This window comes from Mobula birostris, chromosome 1 (assembly GCF_030028105.1).
Source record: "Mobula birostris isolate sMobBir1 chromosome 1, sMobBir1.hap1, whole genome shotgun sequence".
In the NCBI taxonomy this organism is placed as follows: domain Eukaryota; kingdom Metazoa; phylum Chordata; class Chondrichthyes; order Myliobatiformes; family Myliobatidae; genus Mobula; species Mobula birostris.
In genome coordinates this window covers 141394663-141407573 of record NC_092370.1, presented here as the reverse complement: position 1 = coordinate 141407573, position 12911 = coordinate 141394663, and the positions used below count along the sequence as shown (strand labels likewise).

General features: G+C 43.4%; 1 protein-coding gene across 1 annotated transcript in view; it reads right to left on the bottom strand.

Moving 5' to 3' along the window:
* LOC140206520 (collagen triple helix repeat-containing protein 1-like) overlaps positions 1-12911 on the bottom strand; it is a 37474-nt gene that overhangs the window by 3672 nt on the left and 20891 nt on the right. The window lies entirely within an intron of this gene.

Sequence of the window (12911 nt, the reverse complement as noted above, 5' to 3'; positions counted from 1 at the left end):
CCAACTACACAAACACTGTGGTTATAAAAGTTGGTCAGAGGATGGAAATCCTGTGGAAGGTGACTCGCCTTCTGAATTCTTGGCCTTTTCACCATCAACAAGGCTGAAATCGCGTGTATAATAAAATACCCTCCACTTACTTTAATAAGTGTAGATTGAATAAACTTAATAAGCTCCATATCTCTCATAACAAATCAGCCTGTTTGAATCATATTCCATAGCCGCTCGCTGTCTTCACCGCCAAGCATGCAGTGTACCAACAAAATTCACTGTAGTTGCTCAACTACTGTATGGCACCTCCCAAACCTGTGCCCACAACCACAAAGTAGTGCAAGAACAGCAGGTGCATGGAACACTACCATCTCGGTGTTTTTCCCATCACATACCTTGCTAACATTGAAATTAATTGCTGTTCCTTCAGTACATAGACATAATGGTAATATATTTATAATAATTGTATAGGTATGTTAAATTGTATGATTAACCAGCAGAAAGAAGTGATTGCTGCTGATCACGGCAACAACCCCTTTCCTACCCTATCTGATATGTTGTTTCAGTCTTATTAATTTATTCTAGAAATCCAGGAGTTCATTTTCATCTTCACAACCTGGGAGAAAATCTGAGAATAAGTTACTTGCCCATTGTAGAATCTGCCCATTTTCTTCACATAATGAAACATTAATCAACGTTAGGCAGGTTTCATAGTTTATGTCAATTTATTCTGTGAAGTGGAGGAGTTAGAGATGGAATTGGATGCACGTCAGCCCTGGCAGGGTGTGTAGGCCATTACTTCCTACAAGGCAAAATGTAACTTAGCTGTGATGCTTTGCTCCCAAATGAACTCAACACCTTTTATGCACACTTTGAAAGGAAGTATAAAACTACACTTGTGCAGATCCCTGCAGTGTCTGGTGACCTTGTAATTTCTGTCTTGGAGGCCAAGACAGAGATCTTTCATGGGGTGAACACTTGGCAAGGCATCAGGCCCTGATAGTGCACCTGGTAGGGCACTGAAAATGTGGTAGTGTTCAAGGACATCTTCAATCTCTCACTGCTGAAGCTGGAGGCTCTCCCATGCATCAAAAAGGAGACAATCATTCCAGTGCTCAAGAAGAGCAGTGTGAGCTGCCTCAATGACTATTGCCCAGTTGGACTCACATCAACTGTGATGAAGTACTTTGAGAGGTTGGTCACAGAGTCATAGAAGATTGCAGCACAGGAACAGACTATTCAGCCCATCTAGTCTGTGCCAAACCATTAATCTGCCTAGTTCCACCGACCTGCACATGGACCATAGCCCTCCATACCTCTCCAAACAATGTACCTATCCAAATTTCTCTGAAGTGTTGAAATTGAACCTGCAACATCTACTTGTGCTGGCAGCTCATTCCATATTCTTCCCAACTTCTGAGTTAAGAAATTCCCCCTCACGTCCCCTTCAAGCATTTCAGCTTTCACCCCTAACCCATGACCTCCAGTTGTAGTCTCACCCAACCTCAGTGGAAGAAGCCTGTTTGCCTTTACCCTATCTGTAGCCCTCATAATTTTGTATACTTCTATCAAATCTATCACACAAGGCCATGTTGACTAACCCTAATCAGTCCCTGTCTATCCAAATACTAATGTATCCGGTTCCGTAGAATACTTTCCAATAACTTTCCCACTCCTGATGTCAGGCTCAACAGTCTATAATTTCCTGGCTTATTCTTAGAGCCTTTCTTAAACAACAGAACAACATTCGCTATCCTCCAATCCTCCAGCACCTCCCTGATGGCTAAGGATGTTTCAAATATCTCTGCTAGATAAATATCTCTGCAAGTGCCCTTCAATTTTGGCACTCGTCTCCCACAGGGACCAAAGGAATACATTGTCAGGCCCTGGGGATTTATCCACCCTAATCTGTCTCAAGACAGCAAACAACTCCTCCTCTGTAATCTGTAAAGGGTCCATGAACTTGCTGCTGAATTGCCTCACATCTATAGATTCTGTGTCCATCTCCTGAGTAAATACAGATGCAAAATAAATCTATTTAAGATCTGCCCCAACTCTTTGGCTCCATGCATAGATTACCACTCTGATCTTCCAGAGCACAAATTTTGTCCCTTGCTGTCCTTTTGCTCTTAATATATCTATAGAAGCCTTCAGGATTTTGCTTCACCTTGTCTGCTAGAGCAACCTCATGCCTTCCTTTAGGCCTCCTGATTTCCTTCTAAAGTCTTCTCTTGCATTTCTTATAGTCCTCAAGTACCTCATTTGGTCCGTCCTGCCTATACTTGCTATGCATTTCCTTCTTCTTATTAACCAGGGCGTCAATATCTCTCCGAAACCAAGGTTCCCTAAACCTGTTATCCTTGCCTTTTATTCTGGCAGGAACATACTAACACCGTACTCTGAAAATTTCACTTTTGAGGGCCTCCCACTTACCAAGTACACCTTTGCCAGGAAACAACCTGTCCCAATCCAAACTTACCTGATCCTTTCTAATACCATCAGAATTGGTCTTTCTCCAATATAGAATCTCAACCCAAGAACCAGACCTATCCTTCGCCATAATTATCTTGAAACTAAATAAAATTATGATCACTAGATGCAAACTTTCCCTACACAAACTTCTGTCACCCGCCCTGTCTCATTCCCTAATATGAGAAGTAATAATGTACTCTCTCTAGCTGGAACATCCATGTACTGATTGAGGAAACTTTATTTTGATTCCTGACTTTATATGTAGGCTCAACAACATCTTTCTTTCTCCGCAACCATTCCACTATCTGCTCTGCTTCCCATCCATCCCCCTGCAACTCTAGTTTAACTTTGCCCTATGCCCCCACCCCCGCCCCCCGCAGCACTAGCAAACCTTCCCACTAAGATATTGGTCCCCCTCCAGTTTAGGTCCAAACCATCCCTTCTGTTCAGGTCACATCTTCCCTGGAAGAGAGCCCAATGATTCAAAAATCTGAAGCCCTCCCTCCCTCCTGCATTAACTCCTTAGCCATGTGTTAAAATGTATGACCTTCCTATTTCTAGCCTCACTAGAACGTGGCATGGGTAGCAATCCTGAAATTACAACTTCGGAGGACATGTCCTTTAACTTAGCACTGAACTCACTTTGCAGGACCTCATCACCCCTCCTACCCACGTCCTCTCTCTGCTCTCCACTTAAGAATGCTGTGGACTCTATCTGAGATGTTCCTGACATCTCATTCTCATCCACAGAAACTCCTTTCTGTTCCCCTAACCAACAAATCCCCTGTCACTACAGCTCACCTCTTCTCCCTGCTTCCCTTCTGAGCTACAGAGCCAGACTCAGTGCCTGAAATCTTACCGTTGGTGATTTTCCTCTGCTAGGTCATCCCAACCCCACCAACCAGTATCCAAAACGCTGTACTGTACTTGTTGTTCAGGGGAATGGCCACAGAGGTATTCTGCATTGGCTGCCTATCCTCTTTCTTCCTCTTGATAGTCACTTAGTTACCTATGTCCTGCACCTTGGGTGTAGCTACCTCAGCCTCCTGAACAGTCCAGAGTTCATCCAGTTCCAGCTTCAACTCCTTAATGTGTTCTGTCAGAAGCTGCATGTGGATGCTCTTCTTGCACTTGTAGTTGTCAGGGACACTGGAGGTCTCCCTGCCTTCCTACAACCTGCAAGAGGAGGATTCCAATATCCTATCTATAATCCCTGCTGCTCTAAGCATGCAATAAGAAAGAAATAGAGAATAAATAACGGGGAAAAAAATTGACCTATGGCCTTCATCTCCCCTTGTCAGAGCCTCAGCTTCCCACTCTGACACTGGCCCACTCCCACAATGGCCTCTCTGCTTAAACCTAACTTCTTTGATCCTTGCCAAATGCCTAATTATACACAATCCAATGTCTCCTCGAGAACTGTGGCGTGCAAAATATGATCATTGCCCCCCGCTCGTTTCTTTTAAACTCTCTCTCCCTCTATGCAATCCGGTGTCTCCTTGGGACTGTGCTGCACAAAATGTGATAGCCAGAATCAACTCCTGCCTAAGAAAGGACCTCAACCTGCTGCAATTGGCTTATCGCCACAAGAGGTCGTTGTTAAGGGGAATGGCTACAGAGTTACTCTGTGGTACACAGATGTACACAGTAGATACAATTTCTCTGGCTCTCCACTTGACCTTGAAGCACCTGGACAGTAGCAATACCTATATCAGGCTGCTGTTTATTAATTACAACACAGCATTAACACCATCATACCCTGAGTACTAATCAAAACTGGGGACTCTGTTCCTCCCTTTGGAATTGGATCCTTTACTTCCTCACCATGTGACTACATTCAATGCAGATTGGAAATAGCATCTCCTCCTTGCTGAGGATTAACACAGGCACACCTCAACGATGTGTGTTTAGCCCACTGCTCTACCCTCTACGTCCACAGCGGTGTGTCTAGACACGGTTCAGATACCATCTGTAAATTTGCCCAAAACAGAACTATTGTTGCAGGATTTCAGATGGTGATGAGGAGGCATACAGCAGTGAAATAGATCAGCAGGTTGAGTGTTGTTGCAAGGACAAGGAATTGATTTGGATTTCAGGAAGGGGAAGTCCAGGGAACACTAGTCCTCACTGAGGGATCAGCAGTGGAAAGTATGAGCAGTTTCATGTTTCTGGGTATCAACACCTCTGAAGTTCTATCCTGGGCCCAGCATATTGATGCAATTACAAAGAAGGCACAACAGCGGCTAAATTTTATTAGGAGTTTGAGGAGATTTGGTATGACACCAGAGGCTTTAGCAAGTTTCTACAGATGTACCATGAAGAGCATTCTCACTGGTATCACCGTCTGGTACTGAAGGACCACTGCAGAGGATTGGAGAAAGCTGCTGAAAATTGCAAACTCAGCCATCGTCAATAGGAACATTTACAAAAGATGATGCCTCAAAAAGGCATCACCCAGGACATGCCCTCTTCTCATTGATGCCATCAGGAGGAGGTACCGGAGCATGAAGACACACACACTCAATGTTTTAGGATCAGCTTCTTCCCCTTCACCATCAGATTTCTGAATGGACAATGAACACATACACACTATCTTATTATTTTTGCTCACTTTTTTGCACTACTTATGTAATGTAATTTTATATATACAGAATATATATATTTTTTATTTCTTATTATAACTTAATAGTTTTTTATTATGCATTGCATTGTACTGGTGCTGCAAGACAACATATTTTACAATATATACCAGTGACATTAAACCTGATTCTGATTATAATGATGGAGAAATGCTTGAGGGCAATGCCGCGTATTATCATTTGTTCCAGTTGCAACATCCAAGTTGAACACAACACACCTACAAAGGTTGTCTGAAATTGCATCGAGGAAGAAAAGTGCGATCCAAATGTAAATCTGCCTTTCCCCGAATTTTTACAATGAAATGATTTATCGGAACAGACCTAGTAATTATCTATAACACAGAAACAGCCTATACAGAGTAATAGTTAATACTGCACAGTTTTAACCCAATCCAATCAACAAATTATTCCACTTGTTTCTCTGGTTTTCTACTGAATCCTTTCTCAGTAGGCCCTCAGGAGAGGACTGATTATTTCACAGAGTGGAAGATGCTTGTACAAACCTTTGGTAGCCATTCAACGCCAGCAAAGTGTTCAGTCGAAATCAACTGGAGGTCAGGCTCTGTTAAGACGTCTCACTTGAATGTATGCACGCAGCACGCATGCGCACACACACCTATTGTTCTCCTGAGATATCCCTGATTCAGGTCTCTTCCTTTCTCATACCCCTCTTCATTAGCTCCGTTTCTTCCCCTCCTGCTTTTCCTTTATTTACTCTTCCAACCATGCCATTCTTCCTCTCTTCCTCTGTGCTTTTTCTTCCCCTCCTCTCTCACCCGACTGTCTCCTCACCAAGTTCTCCCATTTTCTCCCTCTCCCCATTTAATTCATTTATGATCATTTCTTCAATTGTTCCTTGCGAAAGTCGTATTTACATTGGTGGATCAGAGCACTAATAATCTCTTAAATATCCTGCACTAAGATTGACATGGAAGAAAAAGGTAAACATTTGGGTACATGTTTCTACTGACCAAACTCAGGTGTACTAATTCGTTTGGACACCAATGTTTGAATGTCAGTATGATTACAGAATGAATAGATTAAATCTCAGAGATGCAATTTTACCAAGTTAAACTGATGCAAGTTTTACTGACTAACATTGCATGTTTGCCTTGAATACTTTAAAAGGACAAGGGAATTAATTGAACCCAAATGGTTAGGTGAGAAATAGACTGGGGATGCTATTGCAGGAGGAGATTTTAAGACATGTGTTTCCAACCTGGGGTCCACAGACTCCTTGGTTAATGATAGGGGTCCACGGCATAAAAAAGTTGGTGATCCCATGTTTTAAGGAAACCTGGATGGAAGTGAAAAAGGTAACAAGATAGACGGTCAAGGACTGACTTGATACGCCAAAATAGAGGGAGTTAGAAATTGATCTTGACAGGAATGAGAGTGAGAAAAGTCTGGGAGAGGTCCCCACAGATTGGATCCACAGGAACACTAGATCATATAGTAGCTTAGTCTGGGTCAAATTACATTCATCAATAATACAATTGCATTCATCAAATTGCATTCACCTCAGCATATTTGGCATTTTCCTTATCAGAAGCACATTTTCACATACCCATAACAGCAGCACTTCATAAGGCTCAACAGTGGGAAAGGAAATAGATCCCGAGAGATAAAGGCTACCATCTGCCTCCCCAACTCCTAACAGCTGTTTATAGAGCCACCAAAAAACATCAGGGAAAACACCACATATCTTCATTAGATTCATGTGCTTGTGTGTTATACATTGCCAACAGAATAAAAGTATGCTGTGGAAATATGTACTCCCGAAGACTCTATGAATTTAAAACTTTTGTAAAATGTAATGTGACAAAATGGAACCTGTGTGATACTAGAGTGCTTTGCTGGTTTGGATGGGAAGCTTGCAAGGGTATATGTCTTGGAGCAGAAAGTGTTTTGGCATTGCATGATTCAAAGAAAAAAAAACAGGACTCTACTGTTGGGGGAGGAGCCTCAAAGACAAATGGTCTCATTAAAGACAAATGCGGCTTATTCAAGATGGATGCGAGATAAAATGGGAATGGAAATAACGAATGATCAACCTCAGAGACATGAAGTTGATGAATTACTGGACTCTGTAAACTTATAAAAACGATCTATTTTGAGCACCGACAATTTAATGTATGGAGGTAGTCCTCCCTTGCAAGTAACAGACATGCTTATAATTTGATCCACTGTGAGTTTGTTGTAGTTTGTTACTGTCCATTTAGAAAACCTAGCTGAATGGTACATGACAATGCAAATCCAGAACCGGGGAAGAAAGGAGACCAGATGGAAGAGCAGTCATGGCAGAACACCAGTATCCCATTTTGCACTAGCTCAGAGGAGGGGAACTTTGACTGAGTGGATGGTAAAGGACTCCCGGATGTTTCTGACTCAGATTCATTTATTTATAACATGTGCATCAAAACATGCAGTGAATTGCGTTGTTTGCCTAATGGCGTGCTGAGGACAGCCACAGGTGTGGCTACATATTTCAGTTCCAACATAGCATGTCCAGAATGCAGAATATAACAAAACAGAACACAACAAACAAGAAAGCTGCAACAGCAAAAACAAGCCCTGTTCCTCCCTCCCACCAAAGCGCGCGCATACACACACACACACACACACACACACACACACACACACACACACACACACACACACACACACGCACACACACACACACTCTCCTCCAACCCTTGGACAGTCTGTTTCCAGCTTCCAGCCTCCAGCCTCCATTGGGCTTGTGGGTTTGTGGACTTGGGGTTTTGGGAATTGGACCTCAACTCTGGACTTCCAATCGACCTTTGGGCTTTGATCTTCTGTAGCAACCCCAGATCCCAGATCTCACCGATGATGACGAATGCAGACCCTGGATCAGGACCCCAATTTTCAGGTCTTGATGTCTGGACTTGTCAATGACTGAGGCCATGAACACTAGGCCTCGAGCTCTGGTCTTGCCAATTCACATGCCTGGGGTCGTGGGGAGCGGGGTGGAGAGTCATGCCTCTTGTCCGATCCCTGAACCCAACACAGATGCCTTGCATCCTGTTTATTCCTAATATAAACAAAGTGGCTATCTTTGTTTTTCAGCAATATCAGCTGAGGTGGACCATAATTCCTCATATCCTGCTATCCAGGGCTACCTACAATATGTGTAATACTGCAGGAAATAATTCTTTGAGATGTAAATCTTGGGGTGGGACATAGCTTAAGTAACAGAGATCTCTACACAAAATATGCCTTCCTAGTGTCAGCTCATCCCTATAGAAGTAGCCACTTTGGGGTGGCTACCCTGCATTGTAGATGCAGGAGTTGAAAGTGACGCACACTGTAAGATAATGATCAGATTGTCATTCAGTGGGTAAAAAGATACACTGAGTAATTATGGCCAAAGCCCTGGAGTCTGAAACCCATTAGAGATGGCAGAGGCCCGTTGTTCGTGAGTCCCCTGGAGGCCTGTCCTGGGGCTGGAGGGCCATCTGTGTACGGAAGAAAGGAAGGGAGACGGTCTTGCTGTAGTTTTGTTCCTTGTTGTGTTCTATGTTGTCCTGCTGAGTATTGTGCGCATGCTTTGTCGGTGCTGGAACGTGTGGCAAAACTTGTGGGCTGCTTTCGTAACATCCTTAGGTTGCGCTAGCTATTAACTCAAATGACACATTTCACTGTATGGTTCGATGTACATGTGATAAATAAATGACTCTGAATATTCCCTCACGGGGGACCAGTTGATGATCATAGGAAATCATTACAATGACACTTTCCTGAGCATTTCTCACTTGTACTCACATAATCCTGTCCCTTGCGATGATAGGGAACGGGAGTCCAGAGTGTTGCTTGATAACAGGAATTGGAACTGATGTCTGACGAATCTCATAGAATTTTTTGAGGATGTGAATAGGGTAGAACCAGTTGATGTGGTATATTTGGATTTTCAAAAGGTTTTTGACAAGGTCCCACACAGGAGATTAGTGTGCAAACTTAAAGCACACGGTATTGGGGGTATGGTATTGATGTGGATAGAGAATTGGTTGGTAGACAGGAAACAAAGAGTGGGAATAAACGGGACCTTTTCAGAATGGCAGGCAGTGACTAGTGGGGTACCGCAAGGATCAGTGCTGGGACCCCAGTTGTTTACAATATATATTAATTACTTAGATGAGGAAATTAAATGCAGCATCTCCAAGTTTGCGGATGACACGAAGCTGGGCGGCAGTGTTAGCTGTGAGGAGGATGCGAAGAGGATGCAGGGTAACTTGGATAGGTTAGGTCAGTGGGCAAATTCATGGCAGATGCAATTTAATGTGGATAAATGTGAGGTTATCCACTTTGGTGGCAAAAACAGGAAAACAGATTATTATCTGAATGGTGGCCGATTGGGAAAAGGGGAGGTGCAACGAGACCTGGGTATCATTATACACCAGTCATTGAAAGTGGGCATGCAGGTACAGCAGGCGGTGAAAAAGGCGAATGGTATGCTGGCATTCATAGCAAGAGGATTCGAGTACAGGAGCAGGGAGGTACTACTGCAGTTGTACAAGGCCTTGGTGAGACCACACCTGGAGTATTGTGTGCAGTTTTGGTCCCCTAATCTGAGGAAAGACATTCTTGCCATAGAGGGAGTACAAAGAAGGTTCACCAGATTGATTCCTGGGATGGCAGGACTTTCATATGATGAAAGACTGGATGAACTAGGCTTGTACTCGTTGGAATTTAGAAGATTGAGGGGGGATCTTATTGAAACGTATAAAATCCTAAAGGGATTGGACAGGCTAGATGCAGGAAGATTTTTCCCGATGTTGGGGAAGTCCAGAACGAGGGGTCACAGTTTGAGGATAAAGAGGAAGCCTTTTAGGACCGAGATTAGGAAAAACTTCTTCACACAGAGAGTGTGAATCTGTGGAATTCTCTGCCACAGGAAACAGTTGAGGCCAGTTCATTGGCTATATTTAAGAGGGAGTTAGACATGGCCCTTGTAGCTAAAGGGATCGGGGGTATGGAGGGAAGGCTGGTACAGGGTTCTGAGTTGGATGATCAGCCATGCTCATATTGAATGGCGATGCAGGCTCGAAGGGCCGAATGGCCTACTCCTGCACCTATTTTTTATGTTTCTATGTGTCAGTTCCATAGGTGACCTTCCTCAATTTTCACTGCCACCGGAAGGAATTCCACCCCTAGAGGTGGCAATCTTAAGCAAGCCAAGCAGGAATATGAATCGCAAGATAGCCATCAAGCTCGCAGTAGTGGTCAGAGCCAATGAAAGCAAGAGCAACATAGAGCTGAATCTCCAAATGCCATATGTCTGCCCCTATAGGAGGGCAATCTGTTCACACATGGGATCTCTGTGTTCACCCAGCAGATCCAATTGCCGATGAGCAGCGTTTCGTTCTTACTGAAGAAGAGCAAGGTGCCCCTGTGTCCACAGACAACAGCAATCTGCTTATGAGCGGCACCTTACTGCCCATCTTGAGCATCAGGCTGTCCCACGCTGACACATCACTGTTCATTTAGGGTTTCATGTTGTTCTACAGAGACTGAAGGTCCGTCAGGATCTGAGCAATTCAGCAGAAAGGCAAGAAAAACCGAAGCGCTCCTGAGTAACACACTCAAAATGCTGGAGGAACTCAACAGGTCAGGCAGCATCTATGGAGGGGAATAAACATTCGATGTTCTGGGCCAAGACCCTTCACCAGGACTGGAAAGAAAGGGGGATGTAGCCAGAGTAAAAAGGTGGGGGGAGGGGAAGGAGTGCAAGCTGACAGGCGATAGGTGAACCCAGGTGAGGGGGAAGGTGGGTGGCTTGGGGGCTGAAGTGAGAAGCTAGGAGGTGATTGATGGGAAAGGTAAAAGGCTGAAGAAGGACGAATGTGGTAGCAGAGGAGAGTGGGCCATGTGAGAAAGGGAAGTAGGAGAGGCACCAAAGGGAGGTGCTAAGACAAGTCTGAGTGAGCACATGCTGTGGAGCCTCTGTCTGTTTCCCCACTGCAGTTGTTAAGCAATGCATCATTGGATCGTTAATAAGTACTTTTAAAACATTTATCATCTTGAGGTGTCCCAGCTGTTAGGGATCCTTCTGGGGTTCTGAAATTATGGATAGCATAATTATGGATGAACTAAAATGAGAATCAGTCTTCAAGAAATAAAAAACATACACAATATTTAACTTCCAACTGATACCTTGTGGCTAGTGAAACCAATCACTGGGTGTGGGGAATTCTCTGTCCCATTAAAACCATACAGGGAAACACAATAGATGAATGTTCCTATTATTAGTGCATTGTTAAAGGTATATCCCTGCCACGTAAGGCACAGCTTAGAACAGATCTGTTTTGTCATTTAACCTTCTGGTTAGTTGCTGCCAACCTTTGACACTGTAACAAAAAGGGTAGATTTTGGGTGTCTGGAGTTTGTACTCAGAGGCTTTTGCAACAGGCAGCAGTATTGGATATTGGGTATTCTTGTTTGTGATTGGATATTCAAAGGGGTTTTGCTGGTTGGGATGTGCTACTATAGTAAATATGTAATTCTGTAAATTTACCTGACTATCGTCCAAATGTTAAGTGATTATAGAAATTGTGGTTAATTGTTTATTGTTTGCACTGTGTTGGAGAAGTATAAAACATAGTGTTCTCCTGGACTCTCTCTGTCCTGAAGGTTTGCTGTGAATAAAGACTCTTGTATTTCTCAGTTACAGCTTCTGTGTGGCTCAGTTTTAGTTAGCCTCTTTAATAGAGTGATCATTCAAGATTCAATATTGTTTATTGTCATTCACACTAGTGTAAGGGAGAACAAAATCATTGTTACTCCAGACTGATGCTGCATAAAAACACCAATAAGCATAAAGCACGTTTTAAAAAACGCTATAAATAAACCTGTTATATACATAGATTGTAGACTGATTATATGTACATAGAGTGATGATAGGTGATATGTGTGTAGTGGTGGTGGGGTCAAGAAGGCCTAACAATGTGGACATGTCAGCTTTGTCATGCAGATGTCCTACCTGTAGCCCTCTGGAGCAGCGCTGTTGTATTGACCCCATCTCTATCTCTGAAGGTGCCAAACTGCGGCCTGCTATTGCCCTGTTTATCTCCCTGCAATACGTCTCCTTATTCCTAATCTGTTACTACCTGATGCTACCAGTCTTTTAGGCTGTGCCTTGGGCTGTTGGGTGCAATGACAAACTGTACTTGTTATCAGCTCCGTAAACACGAGGAATTCTGCAGATGCTGGAAATTCAAGCAACACACATCAAAAGTTGCTGGTGAACGCAGCAGCAACTTTGATGTGTGTTGCTTGTTATCAGCTCCGCATTCTCTTCAATGTCTCCTGTTCCCCTCACTGAGAGTAATGATGATTTAGGAAGGATGGAACATGCAATTTCAACCAGTTGCTTTGCAAGCTAAACTTTATGGTGATGCAGAGAACCAAAATGGAAAAAAGGGTGTCAACTGTTAATTAAATCACAGTGAAGGCGTTAAGCACAATGGCAGAGCATGCATTACTCCTATTCTAGGGATAAAGTGTGATGTCCTCTGGTACATCAGTTGCAATATTGTCTCATCCTGCTTGGGAACACACTTTCCAGATGAATTTCCTCTCAGTGGTGAGTAGCCTCCCCTAATCCTGGTGGCCTAAATGAGGAGATGAAGGTCATTCTATAGGCTTTACAGACACTATGCTAGGTTTGGAGAATTGACCTCAATGGGAAGAGCAAAAATTCCTTTGATGAGGTTGGAATCGGAGAGGGCTCTATTGGAGGGGTGTTAATTGGGTAAATTGTCATGTCATTAACAGCTTGTATTTGTGTGT